Source organism: Danio rerio, chromosome 24 (assembly GCF_052040795.2).
Source record: "Danio rerio strain M-AB ecotype USA chromosome 24, GRCz13ab, whole genome shotgun sequence".
NCBI lineage: Eukaryota > Metazoa > Chordata > Actinopteri > Cypriniformes > Danionidae > Danio > Danio rerio.
The window spans coordinates 611,976-630,000 of record NC_141044.1 but is presented as its reverse complement, the minus strand read 5'-3'; the positions used below and the strand labels follow the sequence as shown (position 1 = coordinate 630,000).

Sequence of the window (18,025 nt, the reverse complement as noted above, 5' to 3'; positions counted from 1 at the left end):
CATTAAAATTATTATTATTATTATTATTATTACTAGTATTTTTTTCTTACTTTGAGTACCCAGACAAGCACTATATAAATGTAAGGTATAATTTATTTATTTATTTATTCATTCATTTGTTTATATAATTAATCCATTTCTTATTATTGATTTGTTATTAACATCATTTATTATTAATTAAGTTTTTTTATTACTTTCAGTACCCAGACAAGTACTAAAGAAACATAAAGAATTATTATTAGTATTATTATTAGTATTATTTGTATTATTAATTATTTTTATCATCCTTATTATTATTATTTATTATTAATTAATACTTTTTTATAATTTATTATTAATATTATTATTACTTTACTTTGAGTACACAGGCAAGTGTTTTATAAACAAGGAATAATAATAATAATAATCATTATTATTATGAGTTAATTTATTTTGTATCATTTATTATTATTATTATTATTTTATTTTATTATTATTATTCATTATTTTTTTAGCATCATTGTATAATTGTTTTATTATTAAACAATTTATTTTTCATTTATTATTATTATTTTACTTTGAGTACACAGGCGGAATTATTACTACTATTATTAATATTGTGGATTTATTTATTTTGTATCATTTATTATTATTATTATTTATTTGTTTTGTATCATTTATTATTATTGGTATCATTCATTATTATCATCATTGTTATTATTATTGTTTTATTGTTAAATAAATAAGGAATAATAATAATTATTATTATTATTATTATTATTGTACTTTGATCACACAGACAGGTACTATATACATTTTAGGAATTATGATTATAATTTATTTGTTTTATTTATTTTGATGTATTTATATTTTTATTATTCTTTTTTTATTGTCAGCTACTTTTCACAATAAAAACAAAAAAAATGCATCTGGTTATTTTACTTGCATAAAAACAGCCCATTATTATGTTCTAAACAGCTTACTGGTACTTCTGTGCTTTTTTAAAGTATCATCATATTCATAAACACTAGTTTGCAGCATTTAAGTTTTACCATTTACTGCACTTTTCTTTCACTCTTAGAGATATTTAAAGTTGGCTCATGAAGCAGACGTCCCACACATGCACTGAAAACAGCTTAGTTAAGCACAGCAAAATGAGGAAATATTGCAGTCCTTATTACACAAATTGCATCATTTTACTTATATAATGTTACATATTCTGTGTAAAAGAGGATATTTAATGAGCTGAAAATATAATCTGTGACTTCTTTATTTATTTATGGATTCAGATCTGTTTGCAGAGGCATGTGGAGGACTGGAAACACCACTAACACTCACTTTGACCAGGTTATCTGTTGTTAATTAATAACAGCTTTAGGCATTTCCTATTATAATAGTCTGAACTTTAAATACATGATCAAAACTCATGTTTTGGTGAGACCTTGAAACCAAACATCTAAAGCAGAAGAACAAATAACATGTAAATATATGTGAGACGTTTTTTACATGTGATCCATATGAAACACCTTGTTTGGAATTTTAATAGTAATAATAATAATAATAATAATAATAATAATAATAATAGTAGTAGTAGTAGTGGTAATTTATTACATTTATATAGCACGTGTCTGGGTTTTCAAAGTAAAAAAATAAATAAATAAATAAATAAATTTAAAAAAAAAATAATAATAATATAAAAAATTAAAATAAATAATTAAATAAATAAATAAATAAATAAATAAAAATTAATAATTCCTTATATTTACATAGCACTTGTCTGGGTGATCAAAGTAAATATAATTAAATTAAATAAAATTAAAAATTAAATTGAATTAAATTAAATTAATTTAAATTAAATAATTCCTTACATTTATATAGCACTTGGCAGGGTACTCAAAGTAAAAAAAAAATTTAAATAAATAGTAAAATAAAACAAAATATATTAAATTAAATTAAAATAAAATAAAATTCCTTGCTTGTCTAAGTACTCAAAAGAATAATATAATAATCTGGGTACCCAAAGTAATAAATTATATAATTAAATAAATAAATATCGCACTAGTCTGAGTACCAAAGTAATAAAATAAATAAATTAATTAATTAATCTAAATTAAATTAAATTCCTTGCTTGTCTAAGTATTTAAAGGAAATTAATTAAATAAATTAATGTATATAGCACTTGTCTGGATACCCTAAGTAATAAAATAAAATAAAATAAAATAAAATAAAATAAAATAAAATAAAATAAAATAAAATAAAATAAAATAAAATAAAATAAAATAAAATAAAACAAAACAAAATAAAATTTATTTTGCTTGTCTGGATACTCAAAGAAAAAAAAAGAAAAAAATAAGTAAATAAATAACAAAAAAATCAACATGTATTAATAGGACATTTAAATCAAGTAAATTACAATTATGCATCATTTGGAATTTAAAAAATGATGCTGGTGATCGTTAAATGCATCATCGCCATCTTCACAAGAAAAGGCTCCATAAGTTAGCATGAGAATTTGTAAATAAATTCAAAAGCTGCCAGGAAGCAGAAGGTAAAGACAGCAGTAATCTGCATCAGCGACAGCGCAGCGTCGGTGGAGAGTTTTGTTTTTCTGCACTTCTCCTCCACTTCCAAGGTTAGGCATCTTTTGACAGGGCAGCGCTGTAAACACTTTATACACGGCCTTGTAAACTCAGCTCAAGAGGTATTCAAGAGTCAAACACAATAAGAAGACGAACAGAGCTGGGTCTGGTTTTGTCACAATGCCTAGAAATCATCAAGGACGTCGTTTAATTGAATATTCCGGCTGCACTGAAATTTACATTTTAACTTTAAAGGAGAGCGATTCTGCCCTGTATACAGCTGTAAAACATGAGTTTGAGCTGAGAATAGCACACAGATAATGCACTCCAGACTCTCTGAATCTGACTCTTTTAGGTTTTGATTCTAACTGTGGCGTTTTGGTGACTGTTGCTTTAAATGCAAATGAGATGTAAAGCAGCAGTGTGTTTGTTGTGAGTGCTGGTCAGGTGGTCGTGTGTGCTTCAGTGTGAATGAGTGCTTGTGTCAGTCTATGTCGCTCCTGTTCCACCACATCCTGATCTAAAACTCCACATCTATAATCCTCTTAGTCTATGCTGACATCATCTTCAGCGGCTCAAACACTCTAATGGCTAATGGACAGACGGCTGCTTCTCACTCAGGCCTGCTGAACATGCTAAAGAGATGGACACTAGTGGGCGGGGCTTTCCCCCTCTGATGACACGTACAAAGGGAGAATGTCAATCAAAGTGTTTCTGCATCAAGTCTGAAGATAACAAACGCAATTCATTACTGTTTACTATAAGAGGCTGGAGATAATTTTGTATAAGAGGTGCACTTTAAGAGGACATCAGATGCAGCCGTGCTAGCTTGTGTGTGTGTGTTTAAAAGAAGCATGCAATCTTTTACATAATTACAGAGCTGTATGTTATGTAAAACTAGGTCTGGCATGATGTGTCATTTTTATGGATGGGGGAGTTGATGATAAGACACACTTTGCAGATTGCCACACACACACACACACACACACACACACACACACACACACACACACACACACACACACACACACACACACACACACACACACACACACACACACACACACACAAAAGCAGAAGAAAATAAAGAGAATACTTATCATTTCAGTTAAGATTTCAATTTCTGAAAGGCTTAACCTCGCTGCCAGATATGCCATGCCTTTCATCAATAAGACGGCCTCTATTTGCTCGGGTTTATCTGTCAGCAGACATCCACACATTTTTTTTTTTTTTTACAAATGCAACAGTAACTCCAGCAGAGCTAAACCCACCGCCAGCAAGCAGATATTCAAAGTTTGCCATTAGTCAAAGTGTGTTTGCGTGTCTGGTAAATGTCTTTTAAGTGCTGCGGGGAAACGTCTTCAATATATGCGGCACATTTCCCTGCATAATCTCCCACGGCTGGACATCAGACATCTAGTAAACCCTTTTGTGTTCGGTACAAATATGTGCACAAGCCTTCTGACGGATTTGCACAGCTTCCCAAAAGTATACGGCGGATCCGTCATATCTGTCGTGTGGAAAGCGACTGGGAAATAGCGCAGTATATCTGCTTATTTTTAATGCACACTCAGACTTGAACATTTGTGTCAGCCTCTGAAAGGATATTTCGAGTACAGATAAAAATATCGTCGTTTTGAAAACTGTAAAGTAGCTTAACTCTAAACTAGACATTCTGAACTATTTTAATTGCCGTCTAGGTTATATTGTCAACTTGATTTAGATTATTTAGAAATTTTTTATTTTTTGATTATTATTTATTTTTAAAATTACAGCCTGTTCTCATGGGAAAATGTAAGTATTTTATGTATTGTTAATTTGTATTTATCCCTCTACGGCATGGTGTTTATCTTCATTTCCCTGCCACTGTTTCTTTAAGACCAACATTGATTATTTTTATTGGAAAGAGAAGACCTTCGTGTAGCCAATGATGTGCTTTGGTTAAGTCACATGACATGCATTGTGTTTCTGTAGCGTGATTTCTGACAGACTGGTGTTGATTGTGAGTGGTTGCTGAATGCAAATGTAAACGTCAATAAAAACAAAGGATTAAATTATGCAGATAATATATATTATACTGTTCAACACTGGCTCATTGTGAAAACGTATCCCTATATGCATTTCTGGAGAGCATGAATTATGTAGACAGAGCTACTTATGACTGCATTTTGCCTTTGAATGAACAATATGGCCGATATGACGCTACCAGCTGACCGCTTACCTCCATGTAGACTGCTTTTCTGATGTTCCCAGTTTGCCCGAAAGGTATATTAGTGGACTTGAGATGCAGAGAGGAGTTGACCAAGATGATGTTTGAATCTGGTGAAGAACGTTTCCAGAAAGCTGGTAAAACAAAAGGCAAAGAGTAAAGTAAACAACAGGGTAAGAATATGGTAAGATCTGAAAACATGGTAAAAATCAGGAGTCAGTTGCATCACTCTATAGTGCGTTCGCTATTTACATGGTGGATTTTGTAAGTGTAAAAACTGAACGCTTCACTAGCGAGAACACAGTTAAACAGAGCATCTGCAGCGCGAGGATAAAGAACGAGCCTCCTCCATTCAGCCTCTTTACTTTACTCCTTTACTTTGGTGGAGTGAGGAAACGGTGGAAACTCTCTCCACTGAACACATCCATCAGCCCACATGTTTAATCTCCTTTGTTAAACACAAAGATTTGCTTCAAAACTGTTTCTAAATTCAGTTCTGATCTCCAGCAGAGGAATAAATGAGCAATAATAATGAAGTGTGCTCAGAAAACTGAGTTACATCCAAACACACGTCCTGTTCTTATCCACATATGCTGATGCAGACGCCTTCAAAACCCCACAGCTGGACACATCTACACTTGTGTTTATTATAAATCTGCAGATAATCAATAATACTGATCAGAATAATCACATTATACAGATGCAGATCAACATCAATAAACTGAAGAAGCCCCCCGAGGTGAAGAAGACATGGAGGCAGTGTGTTTATATTAAATCATCATTTCTGGATCATTTTAATCCTTTAATTGTGTTCATCTGTAAAGATATGTGTGTGTTGCTGATCATCCTGTGTGTATTCAGCAGTGTGTGAGTGTTTAAGGTGCATAACTAACACACTCTGCTGGAGTTTAGAGCAGCTTTAGTTGGTCAATGGTGCTGTTGGTCTATTTCAGTTCCTCAGACTAGCAGCGCTCCAGCAATGCACCTTAACACACCTCCTCTATAGACCAGCACACACATGAGTCCACAGAGTGACACAAATGAATTTACTATTTAAGCATCGTAGAGAAAAATGTGAAAATTACAGCTGTGCTGGTCTGAAAACAGCAATAAATTACACCACACACGTCTTGCACCTTATTGCACAGGGTGTTTGATAGAGCCCTCAGAGTTCACAGCAGGAACGTTTTTAAACCCTTATCAGCTATAATTATTAATATTACTAAAAATCTGCTTCTCTAAGGAGAAAATGAGTGGACTTTAAACTTTTTAGATCCGTCAGTTCAATCAGATGATAAACGTTATCCCACAGGAGGCTCAGAAGCGCAAAGTCACACATCAATGACTTAAGGATTTAAGTTTAATATCTTTGGCCGAGCTTTTCCTCATATAATAGCCAGCGATGACCTGTTTATAACAAGAAAGGTAAGAAGTCTAGAGGTTTTTGAAGGCAGCCCAGAGCAAAAAAGGCCTCTTCTTTTGAAAAGCAGAACAATGGAAATATTGTGGTCTATCTCGGACTCTCTTCAGACGGAGAGATGAGAAGAGAAATGGAGAAAAAGTGGGTCCTCGTATATATATTTATATATCTCTCACTCTCCAAAACAATTTCCCCCGCTCTCTTTCTTTACACAGCGCCAAGCCTCGTCTGATGGTTCTCATTTAATTTAGCTCTTGAGGATCCGTCTGCTCCAGAAAAACCTCCACTTTACTTTTTCTGGCTCTGCGGCGTCTGACCTTTTCAAATATTACCAAATGAGACTCGCTCCATCCGGAATAAAACATGCGCAGATCCCAGAAAGACTCCTCCGGAAGTGTGCAGAATTCCAAGTGATCCTCTGTCGGTCCTATAGGAGGCTTTAAGAGGCTGTTTTTCCGCTGTTTTGACATTTGGATATTTGTTTTATTGGTGCTGGAGTTCATTTTTAAATACAGCCGTCTGCTGAATACTGACTGTTTACATACTCTGTAGAGGTCATCTGATAGTTAGGTTAATGCATAAATGACAAATAACTGCACATTTGCAGTGTTTCCACTAGACTTTAAAGAGCACCTATGATGAAAGTCTTCTTTTGGAAGCTGTTTAGACAGAACTGTGTGCTCACTGTCATGCTGGCGTGATAGAAACACAACACATTTCCTTTTTTTTTTATATATTCTGGCGTTAAAATAGGATCCAAATCCCAGTGACTCTGAGGCCCACTGCATTGTGAAGTAGAACTGTGGTTTTCCCCACCCACGAAATGATTGACAGGTGCCATGTCCCCATAATAACACATATGCACAAGTCCACAGAACTTTTTTGCAAAGAAACTGAGCTTAAAACATATAAGTCATCAACAACACATTAATTAGCATCACCTCGTACTTCAGCTTCTCATCAAATAGTCTGACCAATCCAATGCTCACTAGTGTTTAAGCCCCGCCCCCTTTAAGACACTATTGCTGAGGCTTAAACTTCTCATTTATTCATACCAAAGTGGGTTTAAACTAAAGTTTCACTTAATATAAAAGATATAAGATATAAGACATAAAAAAATGGTGGACAAACTGTGTTATGAACACATTACACCACACCACATATACACACACACAGTATAACTCTTAATGGCACACTTGTGATGCACTAGATTTGATTGGCTAAATTAAAAAAGGGAGGAGCTAATTTACAGCCCGCCCTCTATTTATGTTTCAGTTGAGATTACGTCAAATATATAGTTTAAAAACAAAATGCACATTCAAAAGCACTTTACGGGAGATTTACAGATTTGAGGAAATAAAAAAACTGACTAGAAAGTGTACATCATCAAGTATGTCCCTATATTTATATGCATACTACATAATAAAAGGGGAAGTATTCTACAATTACCTAATAAATGCTGAGATTGCACTTTAAATCGTTCTTTTATCAATTTTAGACAGCATAATAGGCATGTTAGTTTATCACAATACATATCAGGATTAACCTTGTCTTTGTTCAGTTTTATGCATGCATTATGACTGTATAAATACAGAACTGATCCAATTTTGATTTGCATATTTAAAGAGACAGTACACCCAAAATAGTGTTTAATCACCATTTACTCAGCCTCAAGTGTGTCCCTACCTTTATAAGTTTCCCTTTCCTGCCAAACACTACTTAGAAAACAGTAACAAACCAGTAACTATTGACTTTCAGGAAGGAAACACAAATACTATGGAAGTCAATGGTTACAGGTTTCAAAATATCTTATTGTTTTGTTCAACAGAAGAGAGAAACAAGTAAACGTTCAGTAAATAATGACAATTTTCAGTTTTAAGTGAACTATACTTTAATCCCTTGTGCATTGTTTAAATGTACCACTCTTTGGTTATGTTGGAGGCTCCATGTTGTTATTGCCCCATTGACTTCTATTCTAACCACATTTATTCATTGGAAAGCCATGACACCATATACTCATGCAACAGTTAAAATGACAAATTGTAGCTCATTCCAACAGGGAAAACCAGCCACAATCAAGAATGCATGATTATATGCTGTCATGGCTTTGCAATCAATAAATGTGGTTATAATGGAGGTCAATGGGGCAAAAACAGCACCAACATAACCACAGGGGAATCAATTTGTATTGTTGAGTTGTTGAACATTTTCAAGGCATTTTCCCAAAATATTCATCAAAATAAGATTTGCCACCAAAGATCATCACATTTGATGACACACAGAGAAATTGGTGTCCAAATTAAGACTGAATTTAGCCCAGAGTTGATGAAAACGACCCAACATAAGACAAGGGTTAATAAAGCCAATGCATATGATGCATAAATCCATCAAGTGCCCATAAACACATCTTCAAAGATATTTTTCTGCATTTTATCTGGTCATATCAGGTCATTTTGTTGTTGTTATAGTTGCCCGAGTGTGGCAGAATCCATCAGTGTTGTATTTGCTCATGGATATCCCTCTAAAGCTCGCTGCAGAAGTCAGTAATCATATTTTCTGAACAGCAGAAACCTGAAATCAGCATCGTTTCCCTTCTGGGTGAAAAATAACCCATCTCTTCAATCAATATCCAGGCTTTAGAGACTCATCCAGGGTTTATTCCTCCCGAACGCCTCTTACATTTGTGGCTCTCTCCGCAACACTTGTGTTATTTGGCAGAGTCTCTGTTTGGATATGACCAATGGTATTTACACAGCTCAAATTCACACAGGATCATAAATAAATGTGTTAATTTTTTTTGTGTGTGTGTGCAGCCCGGCTGTTTGCCGTGATAAATTACCTGCCTGCGTAATGTTGTCAACAGATGGCAAAAATCACTCAAGCACATTACAGCGCTCTATGGGGATGTGTAACGTAATGTTCTCCCCTCATTACAATGCTGACTAATGTGCCGTTTTTTTTTTCCTGGGTTGTTTACAGAGCAATTTGTGTCTCATTTCAATGACTTTATATTGACACAACCTGCGTCCAATCACTGGAGCCGCTTAGGGGTGCATGTTAATGCATGAAAACAACAATCCAATGGTGCTGTTTTTTCAAATGTGTATTAAGTTTGTCATTCTGTATGTAAATGCTTATTTATTTATTTATTTACGAAATCTATCTGTTTTTGACTTTCTTACTGAATTTAGAATTTCTTTATATAGGATAATACTTTCTAGCTCTACTTTCTAAATACTTTACATTTACATTTAGTCATTTAGCAGATGCTTTTATCCAAAGCGACTTACAAATGAGGACAAGGAAGCAATTTACACAACTATCAGAGCAACAATGAATAAGTGCTGTAGGCAAGTTTCAGGTGTGTTAAGTCTAAGAAGCAAAGCATAAGTAATGTAAGTTTTTTTTTTTTTTGAGTACAGTTAGTGGTATAGCCAGAAAAACTAAAATGTAAGGAAAACTAAAAACTAAAAATAAAAAATAAATAAAAATTAAATAAAAATCCAACATTTAGAATATATATATATATATATATATATATATATATATATATATATATATATATATATATATATATATATATATAACTAATTCAAATAAACTAGACTGAAAGAAAATGTTAAGTTTTAATAAAATACTCATTATTAAAAAATATTTATTTTATTTACTTTGAGTTAATGTACTAAATTAACTAAAACAAAATATTAAATGACTAAAATAAATAAAAAAAAATAGAGAAAATGTGCTGAAAGGTGTGTGTGTGTGTGTATCACGCATATACATAATGCAAATAAACGAGACTGCCACATTAAACTATTGAAAATATTATTATTATTATTATTATTAAAACAAAATTTAAATAATTATTTGTTTTGTGTAAAACCTTGTGTAAGTTAATTCTTACTAACAAACTAAAATAAGTGATATATATATATATATATATATGAGCAATATCACACGAGTAGCAGTGTGCCTCCCACCAGTGCTGATATACAGCCATAGCACACTGCTATGAGTGTGATATTGTGTTTATACAACAGTTCACAGCAAAATCTTGTACATAAAAAAAGAAATCAAACATAGAGTCTAAAACCCTGTTGTATGAGGAACTACTTTCTTCCGCCATTCATTCACATCTGCAGCTGACGTCAGAACAGCAGGTGTTACTAATTCACCAACGCCTCTTAAGAGCTGGTGTTTGACTGATTCTGTTTAAAGTGATGACTAAACTGCTGATTTTGCTCAAACTTTAAGATTATAAGGCTGAACGTGACATGAAATGCCATCCATCTACAGAGATATCTTCTCACAGTGTTACAGTCTACAGTATTTCTCTGTTGCAATCGAGATTTCACAATAATTAACCCTGAAAATAACAACAAATCCACTAACGTTACCAGACTGCTGTTGTGTTTGGGATAAGGAAAAACGCTAAACACGTGTGGACTTTGCTTATTTCAATCTGCCAACACAACACACATTCCTGATATGCCAGCAAATCGGTATAAATACAGCTCTACAACATACAAGAGAGAGATCATCCAACCTGTCTCTGAAAACCCAGGAGACCGGAGGGGAGAGGGTGTTCGGGGGTGAGGTTGAGAACAGGATGCAGCAGGTTTTGGGCGGCCGCTTTGATCGGGTACTGTACCAAAATTGGCAACCCAAAGGTGTTTAGTTTACAGACTGTACCAAAGAAGGGGGGGGTGTGTGAAATTACGGAGTTTTCTTTAGAAAGAAATAAAAACGGGAATTTTGCAGGAGACTGGTCTGAAATACGGGATACTCCCATGAAAAACGGAGGTGTTGGCAGGTGTGCTTACCAGTTTAATAATGATTTGACCTGCTGTAGTTCCAAATCACACTGTTATATCTTTCAAGCGCAAGGGCTTATTATGCGGTTCTGTTCTATGCGCTATCACGATGTGTAGGTGACGTATGAAAGACTGTTTCCCTGTCCAAGCCACTACTCATTTGAATTGAGAAAATAATCAGACAGACAGACAGACAGACAGAGAGAGAGAGAGGCACAGAGAGTAAATGGCCCATCTCCTCAACAAAGGGAGCAAAAAAAGAGAGCATAAATCCATAAGAGGCGTATTTGTATCATGCAGGATGTTGTGAATCTGATTAAATGTGATTGACTGAAGCAGCCAAAGGTAACGCCTCCCTATGAATTACAATGAGCAGACAAGCTGTCAGCCGGCATCAAGACTTCACCAGTGCATCTTTATTTTCACAACACACACGCACGCACGCACACACACACACACACACACACACACACACACACACACACACACGCACACACGCACACACGCACACACGCACACACGCACACACGCACGCACACACACACGCACACACGCATGCACACACACACACACGCGCACACACACACACACACACACACACACACACACACACACACAGCAATTCTGGCATTATTCAGTGGTGTCAGACTGACTCGAAGCGACAGATCGCAGCATGTGGGGCAAAAAGAACAACAGAGAAAAGCAAATCCGTCCCCGTGTTTTCACACACTAAAGACATCGCTGTGACCATTTTCAGCCTCATGTAGAACTTACACACTCTTACACACTCACACACTATTCATATAGACCATGTTGAGGGATGTAAACAAAAACAATGGTCCTAATGTATTTCCTGTTTTACGTTTTTAATTTCTATAGCTTTCGAAAATCCAAAAAAGAGCCACATATTAATAAATAATGTTATGACAGCTGTTTAAACATTATGTTATGATTGAATTGCCTCTTGTTACAGTTATGAAATAGTTAATATATATATAACCAGCATGAAATGCTCAAGGGCCAGTTTCATCAGCACATTGAAATAGTCTATAGAAGTTACACAGTCTAAATACCAGCAAGGACTAATATGTTGGTACTCTTTAATTTAATGCAATCCAGTTTTATTAGTTTGCCTGTTTTTAATGCTTCTGTTCAAGCACAATATCTGATTATTAGGGATGTAACGATTCAGCTGAAGACTAATTTCACAATATGTTTTAGTCACGATTCATTTATTCATTCATTTTCTTGTTGGCTTAGTCCCTTTATTAATCTGGGGTCGCCACAGCGGAATGAACCGCCAACTTATCCAGCAAGTTTTTACGCAGCGAATGCCCTTCCAGCCGCAAAACACCTCTGGGAAAGTTTAAGTCAAGATTTTTAACAAAATTATTTAAAACAAATTGAAGGTAAAGAGCCCTTTCCCTTTTATATTTATATTATTATATGTTCTTTAGTGTAGTAAATATAATTACTCAGCAAATCAGATTTATAGAAAATTGTTGAATTATATTATTCAAGCAGGCACGTTATAAGTAACTGTAATAAGGTAACTAAGTAATTCAATTGATTATAGTAACTGGTTACGTTGTGAACAATCACTCTCAGCACTGGCTGTGACTCGGTGGTCTGCAGAGGGCGATGAGATGTGAGATAATCAGCGTAAAGAAATGATGAAGAATAATCATCTCATGATGACCTCCGTCTAATTGTGTCTCTTGAAGCCTGTGATTGTGTGGAACAAACAACAGTCACCTTTCCTGACCTCAGAACAGGCTTTCATTATCAGCATACAGATAAATAACGCAGCAGAGGATGGAGAGATGCTGATGGACAGATTATGATAATGATAAAATCCACAGAAGGACAGATGAGAGATTTGTGGAGGAATAAACACTGTGGAAGGATGTGTGGATAGCTAATATTGATGGATGCATTGACACATATGGATGGATGGATGGATGGATGGATGTAATGAAATATGGATGCACTTAAGGATGGATGGATGTACTGAAGAATGGGTGGATGTATTAAAGGATGTATTGGAGGATGGATGGATGGATGGGTGTATATGTATGTACTCAAAGTTGTACTAAAGAATGGATGGATGGACTGAAGGATGGATGTATTAGGATGGATGTGCTGATGGATGATTGGGCAGATGGATGGATGTACTGAAGAATTAATGGACGGATGGATGGATTGATGGACAACTAACAGTTAGACAGATGTACTGATGAATGAATTTACTCAAATATGGATGGATGTAATTAAAGATGGATGGATGGATGTACTGACGGATGGATTGATGGATGTACTGAAGGATGGATGGGTGAAATGAAAGATGGATAATGCAATGAAAGATGAATGGATGGATGTAGTGAAGAATGGATGATGTAATAAAAGATGTATGGATAGATGTAGTGAAGGATGGATGATGTAATGAAAGATGGATGGATGCACGGATGAATGTACTGACCGATGGATTAACGGATGTACTGAAGGATGTATGGATGTAATGAAAGATGGATGGATGGATGGATGGATGTACTGGCGAATGGATTGATGGATGCATTGAAGGATGGATGGATGTAATGAAGGATGGATTGATGGATGTATTGAAGGATGGATGGATGGATGGATGTACTGACGGTTGGATTGATGAATGTACTGAAAGATGGATGGATGTAATGAAAGATGATAGGATGGATAGATGTACTGAAATATGGAAGATGTAATGATGGATGAATGGATGGATGCTGTGAAGGATGGATGGATGGATGGATGATAGATGTACTGAAAGATGGATGCATTGATGAATAAATGAATAGATGATTGGAATGATGTACTGAAGGATGGATATATGAATGAATGGATGTACTGATGTTTGGATGAATGTATAGATGGATGGATGTACTGAAGGATGGAAAGACGGATGGATGAAAATGCTATAATGAGTCTGACTGATATCAATGCTTCAGTCTCGAAGTGCATTTAACATGATTGACCTTGTTTTATTAAGTTAAATTGTTATAATGTACACTATAATACTACTACTACTACTACTACAACTACTACTACTAATAATAATAATAATAATAATGATGATGATGATGAAACAGCAACATGCATTGTTTTCTTATGCCTATTTCAGAGAAACAAACTATCAGAGTGAACATGGTGTCCTTATTTTAGCAGATCTGCGCTGCCAGCTCCAGTGACCCTGCCGTTAAACTCTACTTCATAACACACAATCTGTGCTCTGGTCTGGGAATAGCAGCTACTCCACTGTTAAACACCTTTCAGCTTTATTCAACTGATTTTCAGATGCTGCTTTTCAATGTTATCTGGAAAAGCTCAGCCCTCCTGGGTTTGCAGCTACCGTTTAATTGCATAACCTCATGTTCTCAAAGATAATCATGAGACTAATTCATGCTGGAGAAACGAGCAAATAGCAAACAACAAGACAAGGCTGCTTTCAATTATTATGCTTATGAGGAAAACTGTGATTGGAAAGTATGTTGCGTCATTATACTGTAATCAAAGCATTGCCACAGGCAGCCATATCACCCTGCACCCTGCACTTTTATTCTTTAAGGTTTTAGGATTTTATTTAGGTTTGCAATGCAAATGTAATTACATGCACTTGTTTGGTAAATAAAGTTGTCATAGGTCTCTTACTAAGGTAAAATATTACTCTACAAATATTTTTGTGCACAAATCTTCTAATCATTCGCATGATTTTCAATAATAATAACATCTAATCATTATGTTCAGATGAAGACTTATTATTCACAGCCATATGAATATTATAGCCACAGTCGTATCACCCTGCAGCCCAAGAGCAGCCACTCACTAGTTAAGCAGGGCTGAGTCTGGTCAGTAGCTAAATGGGAGACCACATGGGAAAACTAGGGTGGCAGTGGTGTTAGTGAGGCCAGCAGGGGGCGCACAACCGCAGTATAGTGAAGGGGTCTTTATACTTGCCAGTCCTGTTTGTTACAGTCATTAGAAACTGAATTGGAAATGACCTTATTTTAATTTAGTCAGTCGTGAACTGAGGTGGGCTGGTCTAAGGTTTAAAACTCCAGGGCTGAAAAGGAGTCCCACTCCGGCCCAGGTGGAAGTGATGTTGATATGATGAGTTTTAGTTTTTATGTAGTGAATCTTCTCTTTATAATGTCAAACGTGTCGCTAAGACATCTTAAACAAGTGTATATGTTGATCAAGATGTCATGACAGTATTAGGCACAACCCATTTTAAGTTACCAGAGTATTTAATATGCATGATCATATATCAGTTCTAGCATCACATTTTGAAATGGCAGTCTACATTTTCCCCATTTTCTCATTGAAGCATCATTAAAACAGCTTGATGGCTATGCTTATTGTGACCAGCTAATAGTGAAATCTTCTTCTTCTTCTTTTCCACACACAAACTGAGCCACACAGGCACAGAAACACTCAGGAAAGACAAATCAATGCTGTGCGAGCGAGCGCTTTGAGACGGTTGTGTTAAAAACAGTGAGGTTAATCTGTGCGTGCCAGGATTCCGGCTCCATGCATCACCTCACACTAATGATCTGAAGAGTGTGCCGTATGTATTGTCAAGAAGCAATTTTCCTTCCTCTCTAAGGGAGATCATCTCTGCTGTAAACCAATGTTCAATTGTATTAACTGCGCTGGATAAAGGGCACAAACAACAATAGCTCAAGAAAAGGTGATTTTGTGCCAGTTCCAAACCTTCTGAACCGAGATGCTTTGTGCTGCAGGACTAAATCTAAAAGCAATAAAGCTTACCCTTGTGTTTTTTTAAAGTTCAGACTAATAGAGAGTTGCTGACAAAACGTCAGGTCAGGAGCACGTGCTTATCACACTGAAAAAAGAGAAGCAGTCATTGGATTTACTAACTGTTTTTTACATTATTTAATGTAAGGGGTTGCAAACAATTAAAGTGGGCTGGATTTAAACAAATGAAGTTGAACATGACTACATTTCATTTGTTTCAATTCAGCCCAGATCAATTGTTTGCAACCACTTACCTTAAAAAAGAGAAATCAGCATGGTCAGCACTGGTCGAGTCCCGGCTGGGTCAGTTGGTGTTTCTGTGTGGAGTTTGCATGTTCTCCTAGTGTTGGCGTGGGTTTCTTTCGGGTGCTCCGGTTTCCCCCGCAGTTCAAACACATGCGCTATAGGCGAACAAGGTGGGCTAAATTGAGTTTAGTTTCTCAAGCAGTTTCTGATACATTTTGGAAACTAGAGATGATCCCCTGGTCTAATGCATCACCCGTCCTCAAATACTTACTTTTAGTCATTATTTTGGTAGTACACATATTCTGAATGCCATTGGAAGAATTCAAAGCAGCTATTTTAATCAAGATTAATCTAGATACTTCCAAGATTAATCTAGATAAATAAAAAAATCTATGTCCACCTATAAAAATAACAGAACATGTGCTGCAGATTATTACAAGGTTTCTGTAGCACAATATACAACACCAACCCAGACAATATACCACTGCAGACTATTAAAAATGCCAATAAAAGTCACTTTTTCAAACTTTTCATAATCAAAATAAGTTGGAGGAAAGATCAAGGTCTCAAAGTTCAGCTGAAATACATGAATAAAATAAAGATAATAATAAAAACATCAATCACACTGTAAAAAAGATCTGTAAATGAGCAGTTGTTTTCATTTTTCACAGTTTATTTCTGCTTTTGAGTTTTATTTAGACTTTTTGCATTTTTCCCATTCAAAACTATTGTGTATTCTATAGTTTCTGCTAACACACACACACACAAACACACGCACGCACGCACGCACGCACACGCACGCACACACACACACACACACACACACACACACACACACACACACACACACACACACACACACACACACACACACACACACACACACACACACACACACACACACACACACACACACACACTAGCAGACTCCACAAACAACCTGAATCCTGGCTGTGAACGCTAGAAATCTCAGCAAGTTTATCGTGGTCAAACATGCTGTGTTTACTCTTTCTGTCAATCTCGTTGGCTTTTGTTTCAGTCCACATGCAGAGCTGGAGAATCATTTTTCAGAGTCACAGAAAATATCATTATGCAGACTAACATAGTGCTCCATTTAACCTTAAATCACTTTAGAAGTACAGCAGATGCACAGATCACAGGGATGTAATGTGCAATTTCTATAACCTATAATTTACAAGATATTACATCATAATTTAAAACCCTTGCATTGTAATTTTTTACAAATAATATTATTGTTATTAATAATTATAATAATATGATTAATTATTATCAAGAATTCAAAATTTATGAAACATAGACAGCGCCCTCTAGTGGATTAGTCATCTGAAACGTACAACAAAACAATCAAAGAAGAACCTTTTACATTTAGCAAGTGAAAATGCAACAAAATGTACGGTTGCTGCTAGATCGGATAAGGTTGCGCCAGGAAGTTAAAGAGAATTATTTATATTATTTATTAAATTTCACATTTATTGTATTTTTTAATGTCTACCCCCACCCCAGCCCTAAACCCAACCGTCGCAAAACTGTAAAAACAGTAGTTGTGCCGAGTATTATTTGTGTTATCTATTAAATTACCCAATAAATGTTTTTTTTTTGCCTACCCCCACCCCAATCCTAAACCCAACCGTCACAGTACTGTAAAATTATGAATTATTGTTATACAGTGTAATAAAATAAATGCTGCTATATTAATGTGCATATCGCACTTCTGGCCAGCCATGTATTCGATTTACCAAAATGTACCCAGAGCAACGTATTTTACATTATCAAAAATACTGACAGCGCCCTCTAATGAATTAGTCATCTAAAACGTACTAGCAAATATCCCCTTACTAATGCATTTCAGATTTGCAAAAATGCACAGCGCCCTCTACTGGATTTAACATCTCAAACATGCAAACAAAACACATTTTACATTTTTTTTTAAATGTAGACAGCACTCTCTAGTGGATTTGATATCTGAAAA

At 35.3% G+C, this 18,025-nt stretch overlaps 1 protein-coding gene across 2 annotated transcripts in view; it reads right to left on the bottom strand.

Moving 5' to 3' along the window:
- The window catches only part of hecw1a (HECT, C2 and WW domain containing E3 ubiquitin protein ligase 1a), a 226,340-nt gene that overhangs the window by 198,504 nt on the left and 9,811 nt on the right, over nucleotides 1-18,025 (bottom strand). For both annotated transcript variants that reach the window (XM_087309002.1, XM_087309006.1), the window contains exon 3: nucleotides 4,780-4,901. The gene's annotated coding sequence lies outside the window, so the exon portion shown is untranslated. The remainder of the gene's footprint in view (nucleotides 1-4,779; nucleotides 4,902-18,025) is intronic.